General features: G+C 51.3%; 1 long non-coding RNA gene across 1 annotated transcript in view; it reads left to right on the top strand.

The window, feature by feature from the left end:
- Positions 1 to 12,223, top strand: part of LOC148238738 (uncharacterized) — a 477,006-nt gene that overhangs the window by 243,409 nt on the left and 221,374 nt on the right. The window lies entirely within an intron of this gene.

Raw genomic sequence — 12,223 nt, 5'->3', positions numbered from 1 at the left:
CTCAAAGGCCAATTATAGGGCCTTCCAGCGCTTCTGTGAGGCGTATCTTGCGCGCGATGATGTGTGCCCTCCGTAGGGTGCACATTTTTCGTTTCTTTGTTACTTAATTTTATGTATTTATGTGTGCCGCTCACTAGCCTTAAGTTTTAAGTTTCAAGATTTATGTTTGTTTTGGTCTGTAGTCTTTAGTCTTGTGGTTGTAAAATTTGTTTAGTTTTTGTAATTTCAAAATTTATTTTACACATTATTATCTTATCTTATGTTTTTATAGTAGTTTTCACCGGACTAGAGTCAGCTTAACTGTTTTCTTTTCTTTTATTTCTTTTTCCTATAATTACAAGGTCTCCATCCGAGACCTTCCTCTATCATAGCGGAGCGCGACTGTCCCAACGCCCGCTTTACCCCAACCCTATACCCTTTTCCTAGACCACTTTCCAACCTCCCCGAACGTTGGTGCACCGCACGCCTTCGTTCGAACCTACAGTGCGATAGAGAGGTGTGGATCTCTTGGCGGCAACTGGTCAAACGCTACACCAGTACTACGGGTGGTGAGCAACCGCTACCGCGGCTTCTCCGTGGGGCTCGCCCGTTGAGGTCGGACTCGTAGGGCTCTAGTACCAATAATTGTCAGTGGTGCACGCAATGGAGAGTGATAAGAGAAAGTTACGTTGTCCGATCAGTGTCGGCGCCAGACCGACCACACGCTGGAGCACGCCGAAAAAAGTGTGGGAGAGTGAGGGACCTCTTTGGGACCTGAAAAACCCCAGGTCTCAAGGGGGAAGTCAACTCGTGAACACTTAACCGAGGTAGCGTCCTTTGGACTACCAATGACGAGCGAAGCACTGTACGTTCTAACCAGCAGGCTAATAGGGCCTGGCCGTAAAGGTTTGGGGGCTGAACTGGATCGGAGGAAGCGCGTAAGTGACTTCCAAGGATGAAAATCGGAAATACAGGAGCAAGCAAAGCTAGGGCGAGGGCAAATAGCTAAGCATAGTACGCAGGTGTCAGGAGAACGTTTCCCACAAACACTCGAGAGAAACACTAATGAAACTCTTGCAAAAATAACGTAGTACTACGGGGGGTGGTTCCCGCTCATCTGGCCCTTAAAAGCTGGATGCCACCCATTGGGTTGGACTCGTAGGGCCTTAGTACCAGTAACGGCAGTGGTTTGAGCAAAGGATTAAGACGTAGAACGACCCCCTGTCCGATCAGTGTGCCGGCGCCAGACCGACCACACGCTGGAGCACGCCGAAAAAAGTGTGGGAGAGTGAGGGACCTCTTTGGGACCTGAAAAACCCCAGGTCTCAAGGGGGAAGTCAACTCGTGAACACCCAACCGAGGTAGCGTCCTTTGGACTACCAATGACGAGCGAAGCACTGTAAGTTCTAACCAGCAGGCTAATAGGGCCCGGCCGTAAAGGTTTGGGGGTCGAACTGGATCGGAGGAAGCGCGAAAGTGACTTCCAAGGATGAAAATCGGAAATACAGGAGCAAGCAGAGCTAGGCGAGGGCAAATAGCTAAGCACAGTACGCAGGTGTCAGGAGAACGTTTCCCACAAACACTCGAGAGAAACACTAATGAAACTCTTGCAAAAATAACGTAGTACTACGGGGGGTGGTTCCCGCTCATCTGGCCCTTAAAAGCTGGATGCCACCCATTGGGTTGGACTCGTAGGGCCTTAGTACCAGTAACGGCAGTGGTTTGAGCAAAGGATTAAGACGTAGAACGACCCCCTGTCCGATGAGTGTCGGCGCCAGACCGACCACACGCTGGAGCACGCCGAAAAAAAGTGTGGGAGAGTGAGGGACCTCTTTGGGACCTGAAAAACCCCAGGTCTCAAGGGGGAAGTCAACTCGTGAACACCCAACCGAGGTAGCGTCCTTTGGACTACCAATGACGAGCGAAGCACTGTAAGTTCTAACCAGCAGGCTAATAGGGCCCGGCCGTAAAGGTTTGGGGGTCGAACTGGATCGGAGAAAGCGCGAAAGTGACTTCCAAGGATGAAAATCGGAAATACAGGAGCAAGCAAAGCTAGGCGAGGGCAAATAGCTAAGCATAGTACGCAGGTGTCAGGAGAACGTTTCCCACAAACACTCGAGAGAAACACTAATGAAACTCTTGCAAAAATAACGTAGTACTACGGGGGGTGGTTCCCGCTCATCCAGCCCTTAAAAGCTGGATGCCAACTATTGGGTTGGACTCGTAGGGCCCTAGTACCGGTAACGGTGGTGGCGCACGCAAAGGATTATGCGTAGTCTCACCTGTCCGATCAGTGGAATGAAACTCTTGCAAAAATAACGTAGTACTACGGGGGGTGGTTCCCGTTCATCCGGCCCTTAAAAGCTGGATGCCACCCAATGGGTTGGACTCGTAGGGCCCTAGTACCGGTAACGGTGGTGGCGCACGCAAAGGATTATGCGTAGTCTCACCTGTCCGATCAGTGGCGGCGCCAGACCGACCACACGCTGGAGCACGCGGAAAAAAGTGTGGGAGAGTGAGGGACCTCTTTGGGACCTGAAAAACCCCAGGTCTCAAGGGGGAAGTCAACTCGTGAACACTTAACCGAGGTAGCGTCCTTTGGACTACCAATGACGAGCGAAGCACTGTACGTTCTAACCAGCAGGCTAATAGGGCCTGGCCGTAAAGGTTTGGGGGCTGAACTGGATCGGAGGAAGCGCGTAAGTGACTTCCAAGGATGAAATTCGGAAATACAGGAGCAAGCAAAGCTAGGGCGAGGGCAAATAGCTAAGCATAGTACGCAGGTGTCAGGAGAACGTTTCCCACAAACACTCGAGAGAAACACTAATGAAACTCTTGCAAAAATAACGTAGTACTACGGGGGGTGGAGGCAGAGGCAGAGTCAGAGGCAGGGGACCTCAACCACAGTGGCCAGGGTTTGCCAAATCTTTTAATTTTTAATAATATTTTTAACTTATATTTAAATTTTGGTGGTGGTAAATTTGCTAATTCGAGAATCGTTTGTGGTGCTCTCATTTGAAGCGCCGCGGGCGGTTCTCTTTTTTATTTAATCAAAATCGCTCGTGACGCTTTCATTTGAGGCGGTACGGGTGCTAGCTTTTATTTTATTTTTTGTATATTACACCACTCGTGATGCTTTCGTGCACTTCAAATCTAGAGTAGTGCGAAAGCGTCACGAGCGAATTTTTCTTTATTTCATTTAAGTCTTTAACTCGTGGCGTTTTGCTGATCTTTATAAGTGTCGGAAAGCGTCACGAGCTCATTTTTATTTTATTTTTTTTTTATTTTATTTATCTATATTCTTCTATTCTTATTGTAGTCATAAATTTTTTTAATTTTTCAAGTATGTCTAAACAGCCGGCCCCCAAAAAGGGGGCCCGCTCCAAAGCAGGGGTTGACGGGGATATAGACCCCCCCTCTGCCATTTCTCTATCCGACACGAGAAAGGGCCCGGTCACCAGATCGGGTGACCAGAGAGTTACGGCAGGACTGGCCAAGCCACCGGCCTTGGGGACAGTCCCTGAGACCCAGGTAGAAGCTACTGGAAAAAGAGCTATTTCAGTTTCGCCCCAAACCATCCAGGCAGCACCCAAACGTGCAAGAGAGGAGTTTCCTCCTCTCACTAAATCCAAGCCTGTTGAGGAGGACAATTCCTCCCCAGCCGCGATCTCCAGGGAACTCGACGACTATGTCGATTCCTTGGAGAGAATTTCAAGTGCCCAGAGACGGGAGCTCCATCAACTGGTGGCCCGTCTTGCCTCAAGCGTGCGATCGGCGGCTCCGGTCGTTCCTGAGACACCTCAGAGTGAGGCAATCAGGAGACTGGAGCTCACGGTTGCGCGAATTGAGCACATAGTGTCCCCCCCCAAAGCCAACAATGGCCAGTATCGTTAATGAGATGAGGGGTAAATCCCCAGTTAGGCCGAAACCCCAGACTCTTTCATCTATGGTGCGTCTTACTCCCATAAGTGACAACATTAAATCTTCGGCGGAGGCTGTGGCAGCCTTCTCCAAAGTGATAAACCCTGCAACCGAACGATTGCAAATCAAGAGGATTCTTCCCACTATGGGCAAGAACTCAACCGGCCTTCTAGCGGCAAATAGAGCCAAAGCCCAGCGGATTATCGCTTTAAATCCAACCTTGGAGAGAGCAGGCCTGAAGGCCTCCATCCATGGCTTGAAAGATCCTAGAGTGATAATTCTAAATGTCCCCGATGAAACATATGATGACTCAGAATTTTTGACCTCAATGTTCGAGCAGAACATTGAGGGGTCTCTGACTATAACCAGGGATGAATTCTTGCTCCAATCGAAGATAATTGTGCGCCTTAAGTCGAGAGTGTCCAACTCTCGACATGTTGTTGTCTCTCTCCCCCCCATTTGCCACTCCTTCCTAACAAGGGAAAGTTTGATATACATCGGATTACAGGCACATCGCATTCGCGACCACATAAGGGTTATGAGATGCTACAAGTGCCAGCTGTACGGACACTCCGCGCAAAATTGCCGGGCTCTTCAAGCCTCGTGCAACTGGTGCGGATCACAGGCGCATGAGAGCTCCTCTTGCCCCAATAAGGACAAGCAGGTGGCTTGTGCGTCTTGCTGCCGACTTAAAAAGCAGCACTTGACCCCGGCTCATAGAGCTGGGGACCAGTGCTGCCCAGTATACAGAGCAGCTATTGCTAGGGAGGTAGCCTCTATAAATGGCTAACCCCCACACAAGGTCTCTTAAATTCGCCCAGCAGAATCTCCGCAGGTCTAGAGCGGCTACTGCGGAGTTCTGCTATAGGGCCCTATCTCTTGGAGCGGATGTGGCGCTCCTCCAGGAGCCCTACACCCTCTCCGGTAGAACTACAGGCGCCGGCTGTGACGCTAGGATCTACGAGATCCAGCCGGCGGGCGCCTCTATTGTGGTGTACAATAGCGAGCTGTGCGTCACTTTTCTGAGACACCTCTCTGATCAGTAGCGCACAGTCGTTCATTTGTCACGTCCCGGTGTGAGTCTTCATGTGGTATCGGCTTACTTCCAGTATGGCGACCCATGTGAGGCTCACATCAAGGGCCTTTCAACTACCTTAGACGCTCTCGCCGGTCGCAGCGTTGTGGTCGGCGCAGACCTTAACGCCCATGACCCACTGTGGGGTGACACCTCGCAGGCTCGCCGTAACAGGGATCCTGTGAGGAACTCCGCAGTGGTCAGTTTTGTGCTGAGCAGCGGATTGAGCGTCGCGTGTGGCATGGAGGAGCCGGTGCCGACTTACGTCTCGGCTACTGGTGAGTCCACCCCAGATGCGACGCTCTATTCCCTAGCTCAGCCACTAATTTTAAAAAATTGGAGAGTGCACACTCAGGAGTGCCTCTCTGATCATCGACTTATCACCTTCGACTTGACCGCGGTCTCTCCCAGTAGAGATAACATCCCCTTCTCCCAGCCGTCTCCTGAGCGGAGTCTGCTGCCAAAGCGGTTTCGTTTAGATAAGGCGAACTGGGAGAAATTTGAACATCTTCTTATTAACCAGCTAAATACTCTTTCTAACATTATAGACCCAAACCCAAATGTCCAGGCGGAAGCCCTCCAGACCGCGATCTTGTCGGCGGCTGATGGGTCGATTCCGCGTTACGATGTAAAACCGCCATACCGTAATAGACCGGAATGGTGGTCGCAAGCCTTGACTGAGGCTCGATGCGTGACCAACCGGGCACAGAGGGCCTACTATGCTGAAGTTAAACGACTTAGTAGGTTAACTCCTGATGACTCCGCTACTTCTGAAGATCCCTTAGTTGGAGTCAGAGGAGCGTTTAGGTCTTCTCGAAATAAGTATAAATCCCTCATCAGGACTGCAAAAAGGCGTCACTGGAGGGACTTAATAGAGAAGGAGAGCGTCAGAAATGTCTGGGGCCGCCACTACCGGAGTGTCATGATGCCCGATCGTGCGATGGCGTCGCTGTCGGGTGTCAATGACAAACACGGTGTGTGCGCCATTGACTCATGTCAGGCAGCGACCAACATTCTGGAAGCCCTGATGCCGGATGATCCAGTTTCGGCTGACTCTCCGCTTCAGGCCAGTATCAGAGCTCGGTATGCCGAGGATGCGAGGACTCCTCCATCGACGCCCATAACCGAGTTAGAGGTGGAGAGTGCTCTCAAGCGCTTACGCGTGAGAGCCTCTCCGGGCATTAATTGCGTGACCGGCGATCTCATTCGGAGATCGTGGAAGATCGCGGCACCAAATATCGTGGCAGTTTTTGAAAGCTGTAGAGCGACAGGCTCCTTCCCGGATATTTGGAAATCCGGGAAGATGATTATTATTAAAAAGCCGGGGGCCTTGGACCCAGCGAGTCCCAAGGCATACCGTCCCATTACTCTCCTTCCTGCACTAGGAAAACTGTTGGAGAAGGTCCTTGTGGCCCGTATCGAGGACCACTGTCGGAATTGCGCTCCCTTATCGGAGCGGCAATTCGGTTTTAGGCCCGGTCTCTGCACGGAGGATGCGATGTATGATCTATCGATCAGAGTAGACGCGTTACCAGACAGGTATTGCGTCGGAGTGTTCCTCGATATCTCGGGGGCCTTCGATAGCGCCTGGTGGCCTCGCATCATTGACTCCCTGAAGTCGAGGTTGGTCCCACGAGACCTGATAAGTCTAATCGGGGTTCAAAGACTGATACTAGGCATCGGTGGTTCACAACGTGCTGGACGTTGTGTTCCTATAAAGTGCCGATACGCCTCTGCGAATCACAGCAGCTCTGTCAGTAAGGCCTATTGTCAGGCGTCCTCGTCGCGGACCCCGGAAATGCAGTCACTGTTAATAACTGTGACTGTAGCTAACTGACAAAGGCCGAATGGCGAGCATCCTGCGCCACAAAACAGGACACCAGATAAGGGAAGGAAACCCTGACAGAAAACCACGTCCCAATCCAAGGTGGGAAGCAGCGTGCCGAGGGATGCATGGCCACGGGGACTTTAAACAGCGTGGTCGCAAACGATCTCTTGGGAGGACCAGCCGAATCTCCCAAGCAAGTAGGCATATCCGGCCAAGCATGGCTCTGGTCGGACGGACTATTTTTCCCTAGCTTCTCGTGGGAATAAATATGACGAAAAATATTACAATAACTAATAATATAAAAACTGCATTGCAAAACCTTGAGGATGAAATTCTCAAGGTTGAAAACTTCACTAAGGCGCATGCAAATGCGCATAAGCCGATAAAGGAGGGCATAAAAGCTATACGGCTAGCCTTTTTAAAGACGGCTAAGGCGATTGGCGAAACAAGTGACAAGGAAACAAAAGAGTTCTGTCACTCATTTACTCAAACCGTCGCCGAAAGCAGAACGACAAATAAAACAACGTCTTCTATACAAAGAAAAGCAGCGCCAAATAAGACTGCGCCTTCTCTCCTAGAAGAGCAAACTGACCAACCACAAAAAGGGTGGATTGAGGTTAGTAAGAAAAGAAAGAACAGGTCACCTGCTTTTCCAATAAAACAGGCGGCCCAAGAAAAGACAGTTATTACTAATGGCAAAAAAAAGGGAGTTACGAAGGGAAACGAAAAAGTTTCCACCGCACCCCTACAACCTAATAGGCCGGAAAAAACTAACAATGAGAAGAAAAAACTGAAACGTCTCGGGCCAGAGACAATTACTGTAGCTCTGCCTGCCAATAAGGAAAATGAACCTGTTTCATATGCAGATATTTTGCGCTGCGTCCACAAAGCTGCACAAAATAATGGCTTAAAGGCAGACGTTCGCTCGATTAGGCGAACCTACAAAGGTGAACTGGTAATCAGAATTGGAAAAAGCGGCGAAGGAGCCGAAGAGCTGCAAAATCTTATAACAGAGGCAGCCGAGCCAAATGCAATAATAAAAAGAAACATACCTGGTCGTGTAGCAATTATCAGGGACCTCGACGAAGGGGTGACCAAAGAGGAAGTGGTCGCTGCTTTGCAAGCGTCCCTTGGCGAAGAGCAATTAAAAAACATCGACGTTGTCAACCTCCGACCTGCGCACAGCGGCACACAGGTGTGTGTCGTTAAAATTCCGCACACCTGCAAGACCGACACCCTTCTGAAAGAAGGTAAAATTAAGATCGGTCTAATGAGATGCCGAGTGCGCGAGCGGGTCGAACCACTTCGATGCTACCGCTGTATGGGATTTAGGCATACAGCCGCGAGGTGCACTGCACCCGACCGCTCTAAACTCTGCAGGCAGTGCGGTCTGCTCGGCCACAAAATGGTCGACTGCAAAAGTTCGCCGCGCTGCTTCTTGTGTACGTACAAGAAAAAACAGAACGCTGTTGATGCAGCGCACGTTAGCGGAAGCAGCCGATGTCCCGCTTTTAAGGCGGAGCTAGCTCGCAGTAGACAGCCCTAATGGCTAAATTTCTACAAATAAATCTTAACGGTTGCCAGGCTGCACAAGACCTGCTGCAACAGACCATCCTTGAGGAACGCGTGGATGTCGTAATAGCATCTGAGCAGTACCGAAACCTCGCAAATCGGTGGTACTCGGATGCAAGCTCGAGAGCTGCAATTTACGTACCATCGAGCCGTCTACGCGTTACAAACGCCGAGGCAGACAGCAAGGACGGATGGACATGGGTAGAGCTCGGCGGAAGCAGAATATATAGCTGTTACTTTTCGCCGAACTCTACCATGGACGACTTCGCTCGCGGCCTCGCCGGCCTCGAAGACAGCGTCAGGTCGTCGACTCTTCCGGTCATAATGGCCGGAGACTTTAACGCAAAAGCCCCCGAATGGGGATCTGCGGAAACTGATGCGAGAGGCGTTTTGCTCGGCGAAATGGCATCGAACCTCCACCTGCATACAGCTAATGTAGGTGGAGAGTTCACCTTTGTTCGAGGGTGTACCGGTTCCGTCATCGATGTCACTTTTGTAGACGAAACGAATGTGGGTAGAGTATTAAACTGGAAAGTACTAGATTCCTACTCGCACAGTGACCACCGGTACATCAGCTTCGAGCTCGGTCGCCGCGATTCGAAAAGCTTTCGAAACGTAAACCGCGGCTGGAGCGTAAAAAAGCTCGACAGCCTCGCCTTAGACGAAACGGTCACGGCAAGAAGAAACGAAATAATCGACGCGGCGTGCAACGGAGCGAGAGCAGAAAATCTAGTACGCTCCCTGAATAGCCTCATGAGTGACGCTTGCGACGCCTCCATGCCAAGACGCGGAGGTTACGCGCACAGACCGCCGGCTTATTGGTGGAATGAAGAGATAGCCGACCTGCGGCGCGCGTGTCTAGCCTCTAGACGGAGAGCGCAGAGGCGTCCCGGCGGCGAAGAGCAACGACTAGCCTACCGAAACGCCCGCAAAGCGCTGCGTCAAGCTATTCAGCGAAGCAAAGCACAGAGCTGGTCTGACCTGTGCGAGTCGGTTAACGCGGATCCTTGGGGAATGCCTTACAAGATCGTGCGCCAAAAGCTCAAGGTTGGAACCGACGACCATTATTTAAATAACCCGGCCAACCTTCAAGCGGTCATCGCAGAATTATTTCCTAGCCACCCCGTTAACGACCGCACTGGCGTCAGCACTACCGACGATGACGACGAAGATACCTTTCTTCCATTTTCCAAAGAAGAACTGCTAGAGGCTGCCCACCGCATCAAAATTGCAAAGGCACCAGGCCCAGACGGCGTCCCAAACGCGGTGATAAAGCGAATTGCCGAAAAAGATCCTGCGCTGCTTCTGGCAGTTTTTAACGCCTGCTTATCCGAGGGTAATTTCGACGTTTCCTGGAAACGTCAAAGACTAGTCCTCATACCCAAAGGCAAGCAGGTGCTGTCTGGCCCTTCGGCATACAGACCTCTCTGCATGCTGGACGGTTTGGGCAAGCTGCTGGAGAGATTAATTTTACAACGTCTTCAGCATCGACTGGAGGACGAGGAGCACGGCCTGTCTCCACAGCAGCATGGTTTTCGCCCAGGTCGTTCCACCATTGGAGCGATACAAAGCGTCGTACAAAATATCAGAGACGCCTGGCAGGGAAGTCTGAAGCGATGCGAAAACGTCGTGCTCATCGCGCTAGACATACGCAACGCGTTTAATTCAGCGCGATGGCGTACAATCCTCGACGCACTCGAAAAAATGGGCACTCCAAACTACCTTGTACGAATAATACATAGCTACTTTTCTGAGAGGATACTGGAGTACGGATGCATGGGCCAAAGCTTTCAGCAGGTACTAACAGCAGGCGTTCCGCAGGGCTCGGTTCTAGGACCGGCGCTGTGGAACGTGATGTACGACGGCCTGCTGAGAGTCCAAATGCCCGAAAAAGCAAGTATGGTCGCTTTCGCCGACGACGTTGCCATTTTAATAAGAGGCAAAACAACGTCGTCCCTGTGTCTGAACGCAGAAGAAGCCCTTATGAACGTAAAAAATTGGCTGGACGGCGCTTGACTAAAGCTCGCCGTTCACAAAACAGAGGCTGTCTTCTTTACGAGACACAGAAGCCTAAAACCACCAGAATTAAACGTCGATGGCTTCGGGGTGCCGTTTTCGAGATCGATACGCTACCTCGGAGTCTATTTAGACGACAAGCTTCGCTTCGCAACCCACGCGAAATAAGCTGCAGCAAAGGCAGCCCGTGCAGCTGAAGAACTCGCAAGGCTGATGCCTAACGTTGGTGGACCCAAGCCAAATAGAAGAAGACTTTACTGCGAAGTGGTCCACTCCATCCTACTATATGGGGCCCCCGTGTGGGCTGATTCCATGAGGGTGGAAAAAACGAGGCTCACCCTTGCGAGGGTACAAAGAAGAAGCGCACTAAGAGTAATATCGGCGTACCGCACGGTATCCGAGGACGCGACCTTGGCAGTGTCCGGCATTCCTCCGATTGACATGCTAGCCGTAGAGAGAAAGCTAGTATACGGCGGGCTATCAAAAGGAGAAGCCCGAGAGAAGACATTTCTAAGATGGCAAGAGCGGTGGGACACCTCCACAAAAGGTCGATGGACGCGGCGCCTCATCGTGGACCTTAAGGCTTGGAACCAGAGATCACACGGTGAAGTAAACTACCATCTGACCCAAATTCTCACGGGACACGGCTGCTTTGGTGCATACCTGCACAAAATAGGCAAAGAAGAAGCAGCTGTATGTCACCACTGTAAAGAGGCCTTTGACGACGCCGAACACACCGCATTCCACTGCTCAGCATGGAACATGCACAGGACTGTGCTAAAAGAAGCTCTCGGCGACGAATCCGACGTGTCGCCAGAGCGCATGGTCCAGTCCATGCTAAGTAGCCCGGAAGCGTGGGCGTCCTAGGTGACTTTTGCAACCACCGTCATGAAAAACAAAGAAGAAGACGAACGTCGACGACGAAGAGGTTTGCTTGACGAAGGGGACGAACTACCTCGTCCTCTTTAAGCACGCCTCTTAAAAAACCAGAAGAGGCTCAATGCCTAAGACCTGCTGCCTCCCCGAAGTAATGACCAAATTCGGGAACCGGGGTGTGCAGTAGAGAGGCACGCGGTGTTTTTAGTGGGTAAAAATCCCACACTACCACCGGCTAATGGTAACATACCCGGTGGTGCCTTTTGAAGGTTTTAAGTCTAATCAGGTCTTACTTCGAAGCTCGAAGCGTGGTGATGGACGCAGGAGAGTCCCTGGTGTGGAGGACCCTGGCAAGAGGCTGTCCACAAGGCTCGGTCCTGGGGCCCCTGTTATGGAACGTCATGTTTGACGATGTCCTCAGGGAGCCCCTTCCTCTGCACTGTGACCTGATTGCCTATGCCGACGACCTCCTGCTGTTGGTTCACGCCAACAGCAGAAAGGAACTCGAATCTCGGGCCACGACGGCCCTCATATCCTTAGATTCTTGGTGCAAAGATAACAAGTTATCCTTTGCACATAACAAAACCTGTGCGGTTATGCTTAGGGGCTCGCTGGATTCCGAGCGGCTCCCTAAAATTTTATTTAACGGCCACAGGGTCAAATTTGAGCCTGTCGCCCGCTACCTGGGTTATCAGGTCTCCCGCGGCTTCAATCCCGCCGCCCACATTCGACATGCGGCCCAAAAGAGTCGCGACGCGTACGGCAAGCTCGTCCGGTTAAGTGGCAACCAGTGGGGGTTGCACTTCCGGGTGAAGCTTGTAATGTATAAGACTGTGTACATTCCCATAGTCACGTACGCGTCTAGCGCATTTGCGGAGAAGGCGTCGCGTGGTGTGCTGCGGTACGCGTTAAACAAGTCGCAGAGGGTCCCTTTAAAGACCCTTACTGCAGCATAC

This window comes from Plectrocnemia conspersa, unplaced genomic scaffold (assembly GCF_051122295.1).
Source record: "Plectrocnemia conspersa isolate PC_06_02 unplaced genomic scaffold, ASM5112229v1 ptg000001l, whole genome shotgun sequence".
Taxonomy (NCBI): domain Eukaryota; kingdom Metazoa; phylum Arthropoda; class Insecta; order Trichoptera; family Polycentropodidae; genus Plectrocnemia; species Plectrocnemia conspersa.
The sequence above is the reverse complement of the archived record's forward strand: the minus strand, read 5'-3'. Positions and strand labels throughout refer to the sequence as shown.